Source organism: Oryx dammah, unplaced genomic scaffold (genome assembly GCF_014754425.2).
Source record: "Oryx dammah isolate SB20612 unplaced genomic scaffold, SCBI_Odam_1.1 HiC_scaffold_25, whole genome shotgun sequence".
Lineage (NCBI taxonomy): Eukaryota > Metazoa > Chordata > Mammalia > Artiodactyla > Bovidae > Oryx > Oryx dammah.
The window spans coordinates 73,861,548-73,879,423 of record NW_024070209.1 but is presented as its reverse complement, the minus strand read 5'-3'; the positions used below and the strand labels follow the sequence as shown (position 1 = coordinate 73,879,423).

Below are 17,876 nucleotides of genomic sequence, written 5' to 3'. Positions count from 1 at the left end.
CAGCGCGGCCCAGAGGCGGCGGCGGCAGGTGAGTGGCGGGCGGCGGGCGCCGAGCCTCCCGGTGGGTGCAGCTGTCACGAGCCGCGCGGCCGCTGAGGCCCTAGGGGGCGGGAGCAGCTGGCGCCCCCTCCGCCCCCCGCTCTCCTTTCTCTCCGCTCGTCCCCCCTCCCACTTTCCCCGAGTTCTCCCTCGGCCTCGCGCGGCTGGAGGGGGCGGAGGTCGCAGCTGTCACGGGCACCAGCTGGGGGCTGCGTCGCGGAGGGAAACTGCTGCAGCAGCGACTTTGGCTTGCCTGGGTTTCCCAGTTGCCCTAGTTAGCGCGGACCGGGCGAGCATCCGCGGAGTGTGCGCGAGGCTCGCGGCTGCCGCCCGGCGTGGGGAGCGGCGCCCCGAGCCCGCGGGCGCTCCCCGCCGCCGCCGCCGCCGCCGCCGCCGCCGCCGCCGCCGAGAGGGGGAGCCGGAAGTCGGCGCGGGCGCCCCTCGGCCCGGGCGAGCGCGGTGACCTTGGCAAGCCGGGTAACCTCTCCGAGTCTTCGCTTGCCGGGACTGCGAAATGGGGATGATCGTGGCGAGCCTTCCCGTAAGCCTCAGCCTTCGACGGCGCTTCTGTTTTACCCCCCGCGCACTTGCTTTTCCCGTCTCCAGGCAGAGGGATTTCGAAGGCAGAAATGGGATGGATAAGTGAGATTTTTTTCCTGTTGTGTCTAGGGTTTGGTCCCCATCGTCAGATTCCGCTGAAAGGACGTAGGAAGTGGGGAGTAGAGGGGCAAACACGTCGGCTGGACGACTGAGGGGTGGGATGGGTTAATGGTCAGCTCGACTGAACTCGAGCCTTTCCCTAGTCGCTTGGAAGAGTAATGGGAGAAACCGGACACCAGGATCCCCGCTCTTACTACCCAGCTATGTTGTTTTTTGTTTGTTTGTTTGTTTTTGAAGCAGTCACTCCCATGGACTGTAGACACTGCCTCAGTTGACGGTGTTAGAGGGAGACGGAGGGTTTGACAATAAAGCCTGTGTGTGGCAAGGACAGTCCGTGCTGCTGTGGCTGCAGAGTTTGGTGGGGAGGAAAACTTTAAGCTGGAGGATCTTTTAGCTTTTCAGACTTGACTTTCTTCGTTCACTGTAGGCGTTGAAGAGGCAGGTGTCCTTGTGGAGAAGGTGACTTTTTAAATTTTCTTTTGCGATGGTGAATTTTTAATGTCGAGTATGATGGTGGTGAATGAAGGGTTCTTGAGTGAATTGCAGTCCCGGCACCCTCTGTTGATGCCAAGAGTAATCTCTGTGGCGATGATTTGTGAGGGCTGAGGCTTACACTTCAGTGATTAAGAAATCTTCAAGTGTCTGTGTAAAACATTGCTGCGGTGCAGCCTAGATTATACTCTACAGCTGAAGGGATGGTTTTCAGGGGTTAAATTTGAGGTTTGTCTTCAATTCTGGAATTGGTTGAAGGTTAGTCTCAAAAAAAAAAAAAAAAAGTTGGCCAAAGGGGCCTCTCAGCTTGTTTCACAGAAGCTGTGATGTAGTAGGAAGGGGGTCAGATTTCTTCATGTTGAGAATAATGTGAAAAGAAAGTATTTGCTTGGGTCTTTTGGCTCCTGAACTAGAAATAGTTTTGGGTTAAAGGTAGCAGTGGGATTTGATTTAGCTTAATAAATGGGCATTCCTTGAACTATTTGTTGTAAACTACATGCAACTGCAAATGTTTCTTTTATACCTCCTGTACTTTGTGGGTCTAATTTGGTTTTGTGAACTAGGTTTGGAAATGGTTTCCCTCTATTTCTTATTCAGAATTTATGCTTTGGAAACAATGGATCAAAAAGGGGGCCTGAATAGGGAATATATGGTTTGGAGAGAAAAAGCAGGGGTGCTGCTTATAAGAACAGGCATTCCGTTTGATTTTTGTAGACGTTTTGCACTGATGATTTATTTCATTTAGTTAACTCACGATGAAGTTTGGTTTTTAAGGTGCAAAATTTGAATTTTACATAGTTTATAGTTAATCTTTTCTTCATTTTTTTCTGAGAAAATCTGTAGGATTGTATCTTTTAAATTGCTTTTTGTGTGGTTTAAGCCAAGGGAGTATTTTAGATCTGCATTTTTGGGTAAGTGGTTTTATTGAAAAAAAGTGCTTGATGGGACTAATGGTGATTGTTCCATTTAAACTGGGATTATATAGACAATGCATTTTCCTCCCTCTTTCTGCCAACATTTGTTTTTCTTTCTCCTTCAATTCCAGGGTTTCATTTCTAGAAATCTGGGCTGGAAACAGAAGCAGCAGTTTGTATAATCCCAAGAACTTGCTTATGCCAGGAAGCTTTAAGGGTAGCATGAAGTGGGTGTGGTACAAAGATACTGCCAATATTTAAGACAGTGTAACTGTTGAGGGAGTCTGGGGTCAAACTTTAATTTTTGTTGAATTTCCTGTTGTCTTTGTATGTGTTAATCTTTTGGTGGGCAGAGGATTGGGTTGCTCTGGTGCTGACTGGTACATATTGTGAAAACACTCACAGATTTTCATGCTTTTACTCTATAGGAAAGAGTGGTAAACACGCTTAAATAATTTAAAGATGTTCCCAGGATGGAATGTTCTCTTCATGTACTCTTGATCCTGCTAATCCACTGAACAGTCTTTATCAGGACTAAAAGTTGAGTAAGTGATGAGGGTGGCATAGAGGTGCTGAAAGCTGGAGAGGGGAAGAAAGGGATATTGGACATTCTTTGAAAATCTTTTCTCTTTTGGACAATATATCACAGTATGATTTATAATTCTTTTTAAAGAACATCTCTGTTGTCATCAATTTCACATACCTTCTTTTAGATATTACCTTCCTTCATTCCTCACTTTAGCTTGTCTTTATTGCCGTATCCCCCAGGGACTCCACATTGTTTGAATATGTTACATATCTTTTGGGGTTGGTTGGTCTTAAACCATATGGCCTAAAATAGCTTTCATTTTAGGGCAAGTATGGGAGGTCACACAGGCACACACCACTGAATAGAATCTTCTAAGTCATCGGGTAGAGGAAATCCCAAGATGCTCATTATTCCTTTGATTTTCACTTTCTACCTATGATAATCAGGGTTTCTCGGGGGGCCATCAGCTACTTTTCTTGCAGAGGTCTGGAAACATGTGGTGGGCTCCTTTTTACATTACCTCCAAATATCAGTGCGAAAGAGTGTGGGACTGGGTGAAGTACATGTGTTTCAGGAGTTCAGTAGCAGAGCACTGTATTTAGTTTGGGCTGCAGAACCATACAGATTTCTCCCCACCTCATATAGCTTTCCTAAAAGTGGGACAGACTAGACTTTAGGAAAGGACTTCTTTAGTGCTTTTCTCCCAGGTTAACCAGTAGCTTAGCTCTTGGTTATTAGTCACTAAGGATGGACCGTGTGGTCTCTGACCTTTTTTCTTAACATCAGAGATGAGGTCTAGTCAATTCACACCTTCCTTTCTCTCTTTTTTGTTTTAGTCAGATTTTGTGCCTCTCACCATATGGGGTCAAAGGTCATAAAATAGCCTAATAGCAACAGTGTGCCTTTATTGGTTGCTTAGTTTAAGGAAGAGGTGCAGATTTTTTCCTTAAATTCTAGATGATGTTTTGTGGGTGCACCATATTTGGATTAATGTACCAATGATTATTTTATATTTCTGCAGGATACTTGGTTGAAAAAGAAGAATTATTATAAAACACTGATTCCAACATTTAAGTCCAATTCTTGAAATGCAAGTAGAGTGGGTTGTTGTATATCTGTGTGTCCTCCTCCATTTCCCCATCTGCAACACGGTATTGCTGAGGCTCCTTGAAATGATAGACTTTTAGAAAAGCTTAATATAGTTGTCATACTTAGAAGGTGAAGCTGCAGTCACTGAAGGAGTTGTAGAAGACTTCAGATTAATCAGTCTAGTCGCTCTCATCTTAGATATAGTTGATCTAATCTCTCCCCAGTCTTTCCAGGAGGCTCTGAATGGTAAAGAATTCGCCTGCAATGCAGGAGACACCGGTTCAATCCCTGGGTTGGGAAGATCCCCTGGAGAAGGAAATGGCAACCCCCTCCAGTATTCCTGCCTTGGGAAATCCCATGGACAGAGAGGCCTGGAGGACTGCAGTCCATGGGGTCACAAAGAGTCAGACTGGACTCAGTGACTAAACAGCAATCTCTCCCCATGTATGTTTCAGTGTGGAGGGTGGGGAAGTTGGGCTTTATTGGTAAGTACTGGACATGAGCATCAGGAAAGCATAGGCCAGATCAATAACACTAGGTGCCAGTACAGAGGTGAAATACACCTAATTAACAGGACCAGAATTCTGATAACACTGAATTATCCAATGTTTCCAGAGCGGTGCTTCATTTTTGCCTTGTAATTTTGCCTGGCTTGTAACTTTGAGGCAATTTTTAAACTTCTTTTGAGAATGGATGTTTGACTTCAGACAGGGGATGATGTCCTGGCCCTTCTACTTAATGTATGTAACCTTGTGGTAGTTATTTAACCACTGTAAACCTCAGATTTTCATGCTTAAAATCGGAATAATGTACTGAAGCTCATATTGTTGTGGTCTTTAAATTAATTTATATTAAATAAGAAGATAATATTGGAACATAGTAAGACTTTATTCTACATTCCATATCCTAAACACATCACTTTCTAATCCATTATCAGATTATTTGATTCTTTTCTTTACAATTTCTTGGATTTCTCTGTTTATTTCTGCCTCTACAGTCTGGTCCTGTCATTTTGCATATACAGTAACTAGTGTCACATGAACTCTGTGGGCCTTTATCATTAAAGGAATTTCTTCATCGTTAAATGAGCACATTAGTTTGAGTTCACATTTTTTCTTGTGCTGAAATTCTGTGATTTTGTAGATTTATAACTGTTTGCCTGCATGCATTTGCTTGACTAATTCATCCTACATATAAATGATGAAAAAATTCTTTGCTGAAATATTTTTTGATATTACTGTTTTTAATGGACACTTTGTGGACAGATTTATCAAATGTAATACTTCTCATTCCAGTAAATTTATTGCAGATGGTGTATGCAGAAATGCTGTAAAGCGCTATACAAGAAAGTATTATAATCACTTGTAGATATCTTGCTTCTTTGATTTTACATGTTTCGTTTCTTTATTTAAAGTGTTTCCTTTATCTCTATCTTTTGATCTTCAAAAACAGTCAAAGCCGGTATGTTCTCTCGAAAGCTTGATTTTTATCGCACTCCTTTAGCATCAATTACTCAGTTTGTTCTATAAATAAATTCCTTTCTTCCTTTCCTCCTTTATTTATTTATTTTTTTGAAAGAGTTTCTCTTATTAGTGTTTGTAGAATGGGTTTTCCTAATTAGATTAGAAAATCCTTGGGATAGCATGAACCACAAGACTTAGAGCAAAGAGGCCTTAATGGTAATTTGAAATAACCTTGTTAATAATGTTATAGATGAGAAAACTAAGGCCAGACAAATATGTTAATTCTCATGGGTAGGTAACATGATGTCTTTACTTGGGCAGGAACCCAGGTATTCAGCTCCCAGTCTTCTTAATGAGAGTTACTCTTTGTGTTTGAAAGTTATTACAAACAGATTTAAAATTTTAAGAATTTTAGTAAGATTTTGAGTCATGTGTAAGGTAGGAGGAAAGGAGTATTTTTGTTTTTTGGCCAAAAGTTAGCTGTCAGATATTATAATATGGCCCTCACCCTTTAAAGCCAGTAAATATTTATTGAGGACTGTCTCTGAGACACATTGAGACACACTGTACCCAGGTATCATGCTTGCTCTACATATTACATTTTATAAGGAAGGTTAAGTGGCTGTTACACGATTGCACAGCTTGTTGGTATTAGGGATGACATTTGAGTCCAGGTCTTTAGACCTGGAATCTCCAACATACCTCTAAATTGGCTTCTTTCCAAACATGTTAGCCACATTTGGCCACATTGTACCCCTCTGTTCTTGTCTGGACTCCTTTCGGTTGTCTTAATGTGCAGTAGAGACAGCTGTAGTCTCCATTGCTTTCTGATGACCCAGGAGCCATGAAGCAGTTTCTTAATGAAAGTATCACTTTAAGATTTTCATGCTGTTTCTGATCTCACCTTTGTACTTAGTAATGTTGATTTTTTGGTGCTTCTGGTCTAGCTTATCTTTGAATGGTTGGTTTGGAGTCTTAGCAATACAATTCTGCCTCTCAAGTTTTGTTAGTATTTGAATAGCTAGAGCTTAGGGTATTTTTTTCGTTTGGAATAAATTGCTTGGTCATTCTCTGTGTTTCCACTTGTATTTTGAATGGTTGGTCTTAATCTGATAGCTTTAATATATTGCATTGTTAGTTTGCCTATATGGTTAAAATATTTACATGCTTTTATTATCAAGCACAGATTCAGTTGTTTAACAGAAGATATTCTGTTGTGAGTGTGTTTGTATATATATGGATAATCACACCATGTTTGACCAAATAGTTGAAGGATGAAGTGTCCTTGCCTTTGAAAATACCTGTATGTGTAATACTGGCTTTACTGTGCTGAGTTTGTTTGGAGGAAACTAGGGAAAAGATACTCGTTCTGCAGAGTCTTAAGTCCTGCCTCCCTCTTCATTCCAGATGGTACAGGAAATCTGTTTTAGAATTTCTAAGGGTGTACTCAATCATTCATTCAAGACATAGTTATAAGAGTACTTACTTTGTTCAAGGTGCTGTGTTGTGAAAACATAGAAAAGTTAAATGATAAGATATAGATCCTGTTTTTACAGAGATTATGACCTAAGAGAGGTGATAAGATGACACACAAATACCTGTAGTACTAATTAAATGTGATGAGTGTGATGAGAGAGTTACTGAAATAGTATACTTTGAGGAATCTGGAGAGCAAGCAATTATTTTCATTTAAAAGAGATCAGAGCAAGTTTCATGGAGGGCTTGTTGTTGGACGGGAACATTGAAGGCAGGGTATGATTTCTCTGTGAGTGAGTGAGGAGGAGGAGGGCAGTATATTCAGGAAGATTAAATAGCAAAGATGAAAGGACAGAAAAGCTTGGGGTTATTTTGGGAGTAATGAAGGGGAAAATTGTAAGCAGGAAGGTGGCACCAGCTGAAGTGGGAGAAGGAACCAGATGTTCTGGGTGCAGTTGTAAGACATTAAAGGATTTTAATGGAGGGAGGTGGTGAGGAACAGTGAAGTTTGTAGATCTGGAAGAAAATGAAAAGTGCCAGTTTTCCAAATCTACGTGGATCTTTTTTTGGCAGGTTTTACACCCCAAATTTTATATTTTCATAGTTTTTGAAATGATTCCATATGTAAGGCTTACCACACTGGGAACTTACTCATTTTTATGTATATTTGAGAACAGACTTTTTTTTTCCCTTTTCTTGGTAGAAGTTAGTACAAAATCTTTTTCACTGGCTTGTGCTTTTTTTTTTTTTTTCCCAGTAGCTCTTTCTTTAAACAGTGTGTTATCATTTGGCATTCTTAAGATGATGCAGCAGACTTGTTTTTCAAGTGTAAAAATGTCATCTCCTTATGCAAATATATGTCACTGTATAAGTTAGATTGGTCATGCAAGTTGAAAGCCCCTGGCTCTCAATATAGTTCATGATTTATTGTACTGATTTATTTATGCCCTGCCGTGTTCCAGAAAGGATTTAAGGCAGGATATGTCATGAAGAGTCTTGGACCTTGTTCGAGCCCTGTCTATTATTTGACTGAATCGCTAGCCAACATGACACTGAGGGAACAGTGTTGAAGACAACTGGTGTCACAGAATGTGCGGCAGTTGTGTCTTTTGCCAACTGGTAGTGATTCAGAGATGGATACAGTATAATTAGACTACCTTTAAGGATAAGTCCTTTGAACTTTGAGAGCATGTAAGGAAAATTGGTTGGAAGGGACTCACGGAGGGCTTTGACTCTTGGGAGCCCAGGCACATTTACAGCAGTGGTCTCTACAGTAGGGTTTATATAAAATTATCTGGGAAATGGGAGAAATACTAGAGGTCTGTTTGAAAGATTCTGTATTTTCAGTTAGCTGTGATTTTTTTAGTTCATAGGAACCTGGGTAATTAGATTTTTAGATTTATTATTTTAAATAGTAGACTCTTAACATGTATTGTTGCAATAGGAAGTCACCATGCAGATCTTTTATAAAATATTTCATCCAGTTTAATTGGTCATCTTGAGACAAAGGACTTAAGCATTGTCTAATCTGAAGATGACTTACTAATTTTTCTTTCACGAAAACACAAATTTCAGATACAGATGTCTGAAATTTGCTGACATTTTCCTCTCACAGGTGTCTGTGAATTGTATACTACCTAGCTGATATTTATGAAAATTAATACACTTAATCTGTCACTTTGGGATGATTGGTAAATTCATAACAGTGACCTGAAAAGTAACTACCTTTCAAGATGAAATCCACTGTTATGAAGAGAAGTTATTTGGAATGGATATTTGGATATTTCCAATTCTAAACATCCAAAATTGATATTTGGAATTATTTCCATCATTATTGGATTTAATTGCTGAAGATGATATGATCTTAAAACTTTAAGAATATTTTTTATATGTACACCTAACTTGAAAACAGAATTTTCTGACCTGTATAAAAATCTAGTAAAAACTGAGAATATATTAATTAAAAAGGCATTACTATCTGATTAGTTAGTAAGAACAACTGATTGTCATCAGGAAATATGGAAATGCACTATCTGAATTTTAGCAAAGGCTTTTTGCATAAATGGTGAACAGGATTGAAGACTGAATATCATGTGGAGGTTTACTCAGTGCAGCAGGTGTGACGCAGTTCTTCCCTTTGTCTTACTCATCTTTGTGAAGTATATTTTTGGGCTATGATTACCGTTAAAACCAAATAAAACAATTACCTATCATGAAAATGAACTGAATTTAGAACCAGACTTTTAAGTTGCTATATTACAAAATGTGAAAGCAAAACTAAAAAGTAATTTAGTGTTCATTATGTTTTTCCTCGTATGGGGCACTCTCTTATTGGACTTCCCTTGTGGTTCAGCTGGTAAAGAATCTACCTGCAATGTGGGAGACCTGATTTCGATCCCTGGGTTGGGAAGATCCCCTGGAGAAGGGAAAGGGAAAATTCTCCAGTATTCTGGCCTGGAGAATTCCATGAACTGTGTAGTCCATGGAGTCATAAAGAGTGGGACATGACTGAGTGACTTTGACTTTTCACATGTTATTCTTAACAAAAATGGTGGTAGTATTAATAGTATTTATTAGGGATAGCACAAGCTGTGTCATCAATAGGTAAATTAAATGTTTAAAAATGGTAAATTTTATTATAATAAGCATCATTCTTTTATATTTCTGTTTTTATGTATGCTTTATAAGGCACATAATTTATTGGTCTAGTGAGCAATGTATATAAATAAATATACCTATATGGCTTCTCATTTAAAACCTTTTTAACTGTGGAGTATATGGTAAAAATACTTACCACAGTTATATAGGAGGGGTCCTTTTTTTTTCCTTTGTAGTATAAGTATTTATTACTCTGGTCTTGTAAATCAGTAAAGGAGGATAACATTCTTCCTAGGACTTAAGAGAAGCTCCAACTCCACCATCAGCACCCAAAGTTGAAATTCTACTTAAACTATTTCTTGAAAAATTACACATGAACAGTGAAACATTATTATCATGTGCTGTACTAGTACTGCACATAAGTATATTCTAAATAATCCCATTGCTATGTATTTTGTGCATTCGATGATCTACCTAATCAAAATGTATTGATACATGCGCTTTATCTTACATAATATGTACTGTGTATGAAAGTGAAAGTGAAAATCGCTCAGTCATGTCCAACTCTTTGCGACCCCATAGACTTTACAGTCCATGGAATTCTCCAGACCAGAATATTGGAGTGGGTAGCCTTTCCATTCTCCAGGGTATCTTCCCAACCCAGGGATTGAACCCAGGTCTCCTACATTGCTGAATCACAAGGAAAGCCCTAATCATACATTATCTGCTCCATGCTTATAAGCACATCCATTAAACTAAAAGTGTTGCATAACATGTAAAATGACTTACCATACATACCATTTTTTAAAAGTGTTTAAGTTACATTTATTACATTTTTGTATATCTCTTTGGGGACCTTATTATTGCTTTAATTTATTTTGGCATACATTGTATTCTTTACCACATAGATACTTATTGTACAACAACATATGTAATTAATATTACATAGGACACACTAATAATTATACATGCCCTATTAAGTCAGATCATTTTTAGTCAATATGCTTATTATAATAGATAATCAATTCTTAATCACCAATTTTAGGAAGAGTTCTTAAGAACCCTTGGAATTCACGGACTAAGAGTCTCTAGATAGGCTTTGGGTGAGTGGTGTCGGTGAACATTGTGAAATTATGTATATGCAAAATTCTATGAGTCTTTCTCTGGAGAGAAATTCATCAGATCCCAAAAGGATCCGTGACCTCCCCAAAGGTTAAGAACCTCTTTTGTTAAGGATTGGGACCTCAATAACTCCATTCATCCAGTCTTAGTCTTTTGCCAAGTTTAATGGATATATCTGATGTCATTATTTAGGCCCGCAGTATGACTGGATTTGCAGTCTGTTTTTCCATTTTGCAATAGATGTGATTGCTGTGCCTTTGGCCTTTACAGTTGTTTGAGCTTCTATCTGTTTATTGTACAACTACCTGGCCTTTATCACTTAGTGGCTTTCAGATATCATTTTCCACTTTTTCCCCTAAAATCCCAGTGAAAAAGAGTGGATCTCTTGTATGAGTGTGGAGATGGCAATGCATGAATGTATAGAAGAGCCCAGTATCAATTCATGTATAGGAACACTCTGCTGGGTAGGCTGGAATTTGCAGTTGCTGTGGTTTTAATCTCTTTGTAGCATCTGAATCTCAGCTCTTCAGAGTCCTTAAGGTCTGATTTGACATATGCTAAAAACACTTTCCAAGTCCTATCAGCTCTTTACATCTGTTCCTTTTTTCCTCACTGTCGTCATTCTAATCTAGGCCTGATATTTGTGAAAGTACCCCAGAATGGTCTCACTGTCCCTGTGAGTTGCTTCTTCAGTCTGTCCTACATTTTGTTTTGGAACAATCATCTTAATTTTTATTTTCATTACATTACTTTGTTTAAACCCTTCAATGGCTCCTCATTACTGTCAAGATAAAGTTCCTTAGTCTGGCATTTAAAGCTTTCCGGTGTCTGGCACCAACTTGCTTTTCTGGTCTCATTTCCCACTGCTGCTGCTGCTGCTGCTCTCCCCTAATGAACTGCTCAAAGTAAAATCGTCAGCACTGTCCCTTATACATCCCCTGGGCTTCTCTGTTTGCCACCCTTTATTTTTCCTTTCCCTGGAATGTTCTCCCTTATCCTATGAAATTCTGCATATTCTTTAAAGCTCAGCTCAGTTTCCAACTTGCTTGTTAAGTGTTCAGACTGTAAAATTTGAAAATAATCCCTTCCTTCAATGAACTCTTTTAATATTTATTTTCTTTATTATTAACTTGACACTTTATACTGCATTTATACTTTGGAGTTTTTTGTTTTCATGCGTCATGTCTCCCAAATTAGGGTATGAGAATGGCAAAGGGGATCATGTTTTATATTCTGTTCTCTGCAGTGTTTTGTACTTGTAGATATTAAAATATTTGACAAATTATATTGACTAAATCATGATAGTACTTATAAAGTACTTATTAATGTACTTAGAGAAATAGGCCTTTTTTGTATGTGTGCCCTTGTAGCTCAGTCAGTAAAGAATCTGCCTGCAGTACAGGAGACCTGGGTTTGATCCCTGCATTGGGAAGATCCTCTGGAGAAGGAAATGGCAACCCACTCCAGTATCCTTGCCTGGAAAATCTCATGGACAGAGGAGCCTGGTGGGCTGCAGTCCATGGGGTCGCAAAGAGTCGGGCATGACTGAGTGAGTAACACACTGGAATACTCATACAACATATCTAGGAATCCTCTTTACTGGTTTCAGAGTATTTGGGAAATTGAATTGGAAATCAGATATTGCTCAGAGGGCTTGTAAGTCCTACAGCACAAGAAGTTGGCTGTCAAGGGCTGTGTTCAGAAGTCTGGGGGTAACCTGGTGACTCTTTGTTCTCCAGTGTCCTGCTCTACTTGCCTTGGATAATAGAAAACCTTGTGTGTGTTCAGCTTTCTCCTTTGCTTTGCTGGAGACACAGATTCCTAATATCTTGAGGAATACTACATTTCTGTTTTAATTTTTCAACACATTCTCCTCAATAGAAGATAAAGTTTGATGGAATACCTGTTGTTTGAATGTAAAGGGCACCATGAAGTAGTTGTATCTTAGAGTTTCTGTCCTTCAGGGAGATTATAATTGCTATAGGGAGTCTCCTTTGCTTTTAGTCATACATGAATAAAAAAAAAAATGTCATAAGGGAGTATATAACTAACTAGTTTACTTAGTTGCCAGATGAGATATGGGGAACTCCTTTGGCACTTATTTTTAGTACTCTCTTGAAATTTATTATCATTTATACTTGTTTCTCTTTTGATGTGTGTCCTTTCTTACCAACCACATTGTAAATAATAGGAAATAGAGACCATTTATTGTATTAGTTATATATGCCAGAACCACAGTGCATTTCAAGTCCTTTACTGGAGTACACATGTACGTGTGTTACCAGTATTGCCAGGAACATGATCTGGGTAGGTTTCCTGCAGGAAATGGAATTCAGTTAGATTTCTAGGATTTGAAATGATACTTGTAGCATTGTCACTTGGAAAATGTTAAAAAGAGGGAGGGGGTTCTGTAGTTAAAATAATGAAGTACAATGTTTGTGCAATACTTGAACATGGAACCTCCTTGGTTACTATGCTTTTGGCCCTGAAGTGACCCATGTCACTTCCTCTTATAACCCATTGGCCAAAAGTAGTCACAGGGCACTACTTGTGGAACTAGGCAATGTGGGCAAGAAATGCATATTCAGTGATAGTAAATATCTTTGCCCCACTACAGTAGAGCAAAATTGGCTTTCTTTAGAGCCGAATACTAGAATTGGTAGGGTCCTGCTTGGAGTCGTTGAAGTAAAGAAGAATTGTTTTTGTGTGTCAGTCTAAATGGGGATTTTATTATTTAATTTATTTGTGAAAAGAATTTGTAGTTTTGAATGGTAGCTCTTGAGGCAGTTAAAGGAGAAATTTTTACTAATGTCTCTAGGAGTAGATACTATAAGTTGTTTTAGTTTAGATGGTTTGCTACCACCTTTAGACTAGGTATTTGAAACAGGTAGAAAGTGATTATTTTGCTTCAGTAAAACTGATCCAGAATTTTTCCACATGTACTGCTAAGATTATAAGGTGAGAAAAGTGAGAGGACATAAAGAGCTTTCAGATTCTATTGGAAGCCATGTACTGTCTTAATTTCTTAAAATTTCTCTTTACAGGTCCTGGAGGTCTTTTCTCTTCCTCTTATCAACATATTATTGCTAATTAATTAAAATATGTTTTCTCCATTTTCTGTTTGTTTTTTAATGCTTGGTTGGATAAGGACTGGCTGGTGGTTAAAATGTTGGCCAAGTGTTCAGGATTTGGAAGTGCAGATTGTTATTTATACATGAGGCTTATTTTCCCTATGACTTAATTCTAAAGTTACCAACCTTGAACTTTTTAGACCTTAGGATTTCTTTCTGACTGCATTCTAGTATTTTCTTCCTTTTTAAATTAAAAAATAAACCATATGTGTAATACATGACTATATTCAAATAATAAATTCAAGGGAATGGGAGTATGTGGAATTAAAACGTGAAAGTCTCCATAGTGAGCTTGATAGCTGGTGATTTAGGCTGTGTAGTGTTCCCTTTCCCCCCTTTCCAGGTGTTGCTATATCCTACCCCTTGGCCAGGAGGTGAGCATGTGACTTAGGCTTGGTCTATTAACACTGGAAATAGTGATTGCTACAGGATGGCCATATGACCAAAGCAGGTTCAGACCCCCCTTCCTTGAGATTGAAAAGCAGATATTGGACATGGGACAGGTTCATTCCTTTGGAGTTGCTAAGGTGAGATAGCGTGTGCTTGGCCAAGTAAAGAAACCTATGTGCCATAGGAAAGAATGCAACATAAAGACTGAAGCTGAGTGGCCACAGACACACTCACAGGTGCACAGTCATACAGTCTCACACGCTTGCATGTGTAAGCATGGAGTCGTGGGAGCCTCTGGCTCCACTTGAACCTTAAAGTAGATCCATTTTATATTTTCCGGTTAAACGAGCTACTCAACTGCCTAACTTGTGCAAGTTTGAATATCAAATTTCTGTCTCTTGGAACTGAAAGAGTCCTGGCCAGTTCAGACTCCTGTTGTCAGCTTCCCTCTCCTTCCCTCCCCTCTACCCACAGGATCAAGCTTTTTGAATTATTACAGACTTTTAAAAACTTAATATCATGAAAATCTTTCTGTGTTAGAGTATGAAGGAGCCATTTTACTTTACATAAAATTCTGCATAGTGTTGTATTAGATGTGTTTTCCATAGTTTATTTAACCATCCCTCTTTTGTTAGTTTTTTGGTTTCAAGATATGTTTTGGTAAACATCCTAGTTTGAACTTGTTTTTGTATATGTATGAAAACATACCTATGGAATTAATGGTTATGCATATTTTAAAAAATTGATGTCCTTTCAAAACATTTCTCCAAAGGCTCTACCAATTTATGCTCTCACTAAGAGTATATGATAGTCACTGCTCTCTCCTGACTTTATCAGCTTTGGATATTAATGGTCATTTCTATTTTGGCCCTGTCTGATGGGTGAAAATGGTATAAAGCATTGTTGTATTTGAAGTTCCCTGACTACTATTGATAAAGTTGATCATCTCTCTGATTTTTTTTATTGGATTTTTCCCCTAAGACTTTCTTTATTCATATTTCTTTCATGTTCTGTTGGGCTGCTTGTCTTTTAAAATCGCATCCTAGCCCTAGTATACTCATGATGTAGTCATTTTATACTAATGAGGGATTCTGCTTCCTAGTTATTCAAAAAGAAAGATGTGAGATATCTACTACTCTAAAACCAATGTCTTATTTATTTACAGATATCCCTGGATATTTAATTGGTTTATATGTGATGACTTTGGATAGCTGCCCAGTTCATTTGTGGTACACATCTCAAATAGATGGTCTGTGGGTACTTAATTGAGGTAATTTTATGGCTAAAGTAAAAAGTTGGAGAATTTTCCAGGTACAAATCATGGGTTTGTGATTTGTGATTGCATTGAATTTGGGCACTCACCCATTATACATTGGTGCTGAATCAGAACCACTTCAGAGGAAAATTTTGACCCTGTGAGGAACTATTGTCTTGGCTCACCTCCATGGAGAGCTGGGTGAGCTGCAACTTAGATGTCTTTAGTGCTTCAGTTCAGTTCTGTCACTCAGTCGTGTCCGACTCTTTGCGACCCCATGAATCGCAGCACGCCAGGCCTCCCTGTCCATCACCAACTCCCGGAGTTCACTCAGACTCACGTCCATCGAGTCAGTGATGCCATCCAGCCATCTCATCCTCTGTCGTCCCCTTCTCCTCCTGCCCTAGGTTCCTTAATTTTCCTAAGAGCATATTAACCTAATTCTGTGCTTGATTGGCTACGAAAGTATATAGTCTACCTGTGATTGGCAGTATAGAATAGCTTCACTCCAGCAAGTATGAATTCACTTACCTTGCTGCCTAATTCTTACCAAACACCTAGTAGTCAGAAACTGGACTCTGAAAATTGCTTAAATAACACACATTCAATCCATTGCTTTAGAAACAATCAATCTTTACTTTCCCATTCTGTGGTTTTCCTCTGCTTCTTTGCATTGATCGCTGAGGAAGGTTTCTTATCTCTCCTTTTTATTCTTTGGAACTCTGCATTCAAATGGGAATATCTTTCCTTTTCTCCTTTGCTTTTCGCTTCTCTTCTTTTCACAGCTATTTGTAAGGCCTCCTCAGACAGCCATTTTGCTTTTTTGCATTTCTTTTCCATGGGGATGGTCTTGATCCCTGTCTCCTGTACAATGTCACGAACCTCCTTCCATAGTTCATCAGGCACTCTGTCTATCAGATCTAGTCCCTTAAATCTACTTCTCACTTCCACTGTATAATCATAAGGGATTTGATTTAGGTCATACCTGAATGCTCTAGTGGTTTTCCGTAACAACAGAATGGGAAACACTAGAGGTCTCTTCAAGAAAATTAGAGATACCAAGGGAACATTTCATGCAAAGATGGGCTCGATAAAGGTCATAAATGGTATGGACCTAACAGAAGCAGAAGACATTAAGAAGAGGTGGCAAGAATACACAGAAGAACTGTACAAAAAAGATCTTCACAACCCAGATATGGTGTGATCACGCACCTAGAGCCAGACATCCTGGAATGTGAAGTCAGGTGGACCTTACAAAGCTAGTGGAGGTGATGGAATTCCAGTTGAGCTGTTTCAAATCCTGAAAGATGATGCTGTGAAAGTGCTGCACTCAATATGTCAGCAAATTTGGAAAACTCAGCAGTGGCCACAGGACTGGAAAAGGTCAGTTACCATTCCAGTCCCAAAGAAAGGCAATATCAAAGAATACTCAAACTACTGCACAATTGCACTCATCTCACAGACTACTAAAGTAATGCTCAAAATTCTCCAAGCCAGGCTTCAGCAATACGTGAACTGTGAACCTCCAGATGTTCAAGCTGGTTTTAGAAAAGGCAGAGGAACCAGAGATCAAATTGCCAACATCTGCTGGATCATCAAAAAAGCTAGAGAGTTCCAGAAAAACATCTATTTCTGCTTTATTGACTATGCCAAAGCTTTTGACTGTGTGAATCACTATAAACTGTGGAAAATTCTTCAAGAGATGGGAATACCGGATCACCTGACCTGTCTCTTGAGAAACTTGTATGCAGGTCAGGAAGCAAATGTTAGAACTGGACATGGAACAACAGACTGGTTCCAAATAGGAAAAGGAGTACATCAAGGCTGTATATTGTCACCCTGCTTATTTAACTTCTATGCAGAGTACATCATGAGAAACCCTGGGCTGGAAGAAGCACAGGCTGGAATCAAGATTGCCAGGAAAAATATCAATAACCTCAGATATGCAGATGACACCACCCTTATGGCAGAAAGTGAAGAGGAACTCAAAAGCTTCTTGATGAAAATGAAACAGGAGAGTGAAAAAGTTGGCTTAAAGCTCAACATTCAGAAAACGAAGATCATGGCATCCAGTCCCATCACTTCATGGGAAATAGATGGGGAAACAGTGTCAGACTTTATTTTTGGGGGCTCCAAAATCACTGCAGAAGGTGATTACAGCCATGAAATTAAAAGATTCTTACTCCTTGGAAGGAAAGTTATGAGCAACCTAGATAGCATATTCAAAAGCAGAGACATTACTTTGCCAACAATGTTCTGTCTAGTCAAGGCTATGGTTTTTCCAGTGGTCACGTATGGATGTGAGAGTTGGACTGTGAAAAAAGCTGAGCGCCAAAGAATTGATGCTTTTGAACTGTGGTGTTGGAGAAGACTCTTGAGAGTCCCTTAAACTGCAAGGAGATCCAACCAGTCCATTCTGAAGGAGATCAGTCCTAGGTGTTCATTGAAAGGATTGATGTTGAAGCTGAAACTCTAATACTTTGGCCACCTCATGTGAAGAGCTGACTCATTGTAAAAGACCCTGATGCTGGGAGGGATTGGGGGCAGGAGGAGAAGGGGACGACAGAGGATGAGATGGCTGGATGGCATCACCAACTCGATGGACATGAGTTTGGGTAAACTCCGGGAGTTGGTGATGGACAGGGATGCCTGGCGTGCTGCGGTTCATGGGGTCACAAAGAGTCAGACAGGACTGAGTCACTGAACTGAATTGAATCT

General features: G+C 39.3%; 1 protein-coding gene across 7 annotated transcripts in view; it reads left to right on the top strand.

Moving 5' to 3' along the window:
* Positions 1 to 11: 11 nt before the first annotated feature.
* The window catches only part of NCOA1 (nuclear receptor coactivator 1), a 220,965-nt gene continuing 203,100 nt past the window's right edge, over positions 12 to 17,876 (top strand). For all 7 annotated transcript variants that reach the window (XM_040224480.1, XM_040224484.1, XM_040224483.1 and 4 more), the window contains exon 1: positions 12 to 28. The gene's annotated coding sequence lies outside the window, so the exon portion shown is untranslated. The remainder of the gene's footprint in view (positions 29 to 17,876) is intronic.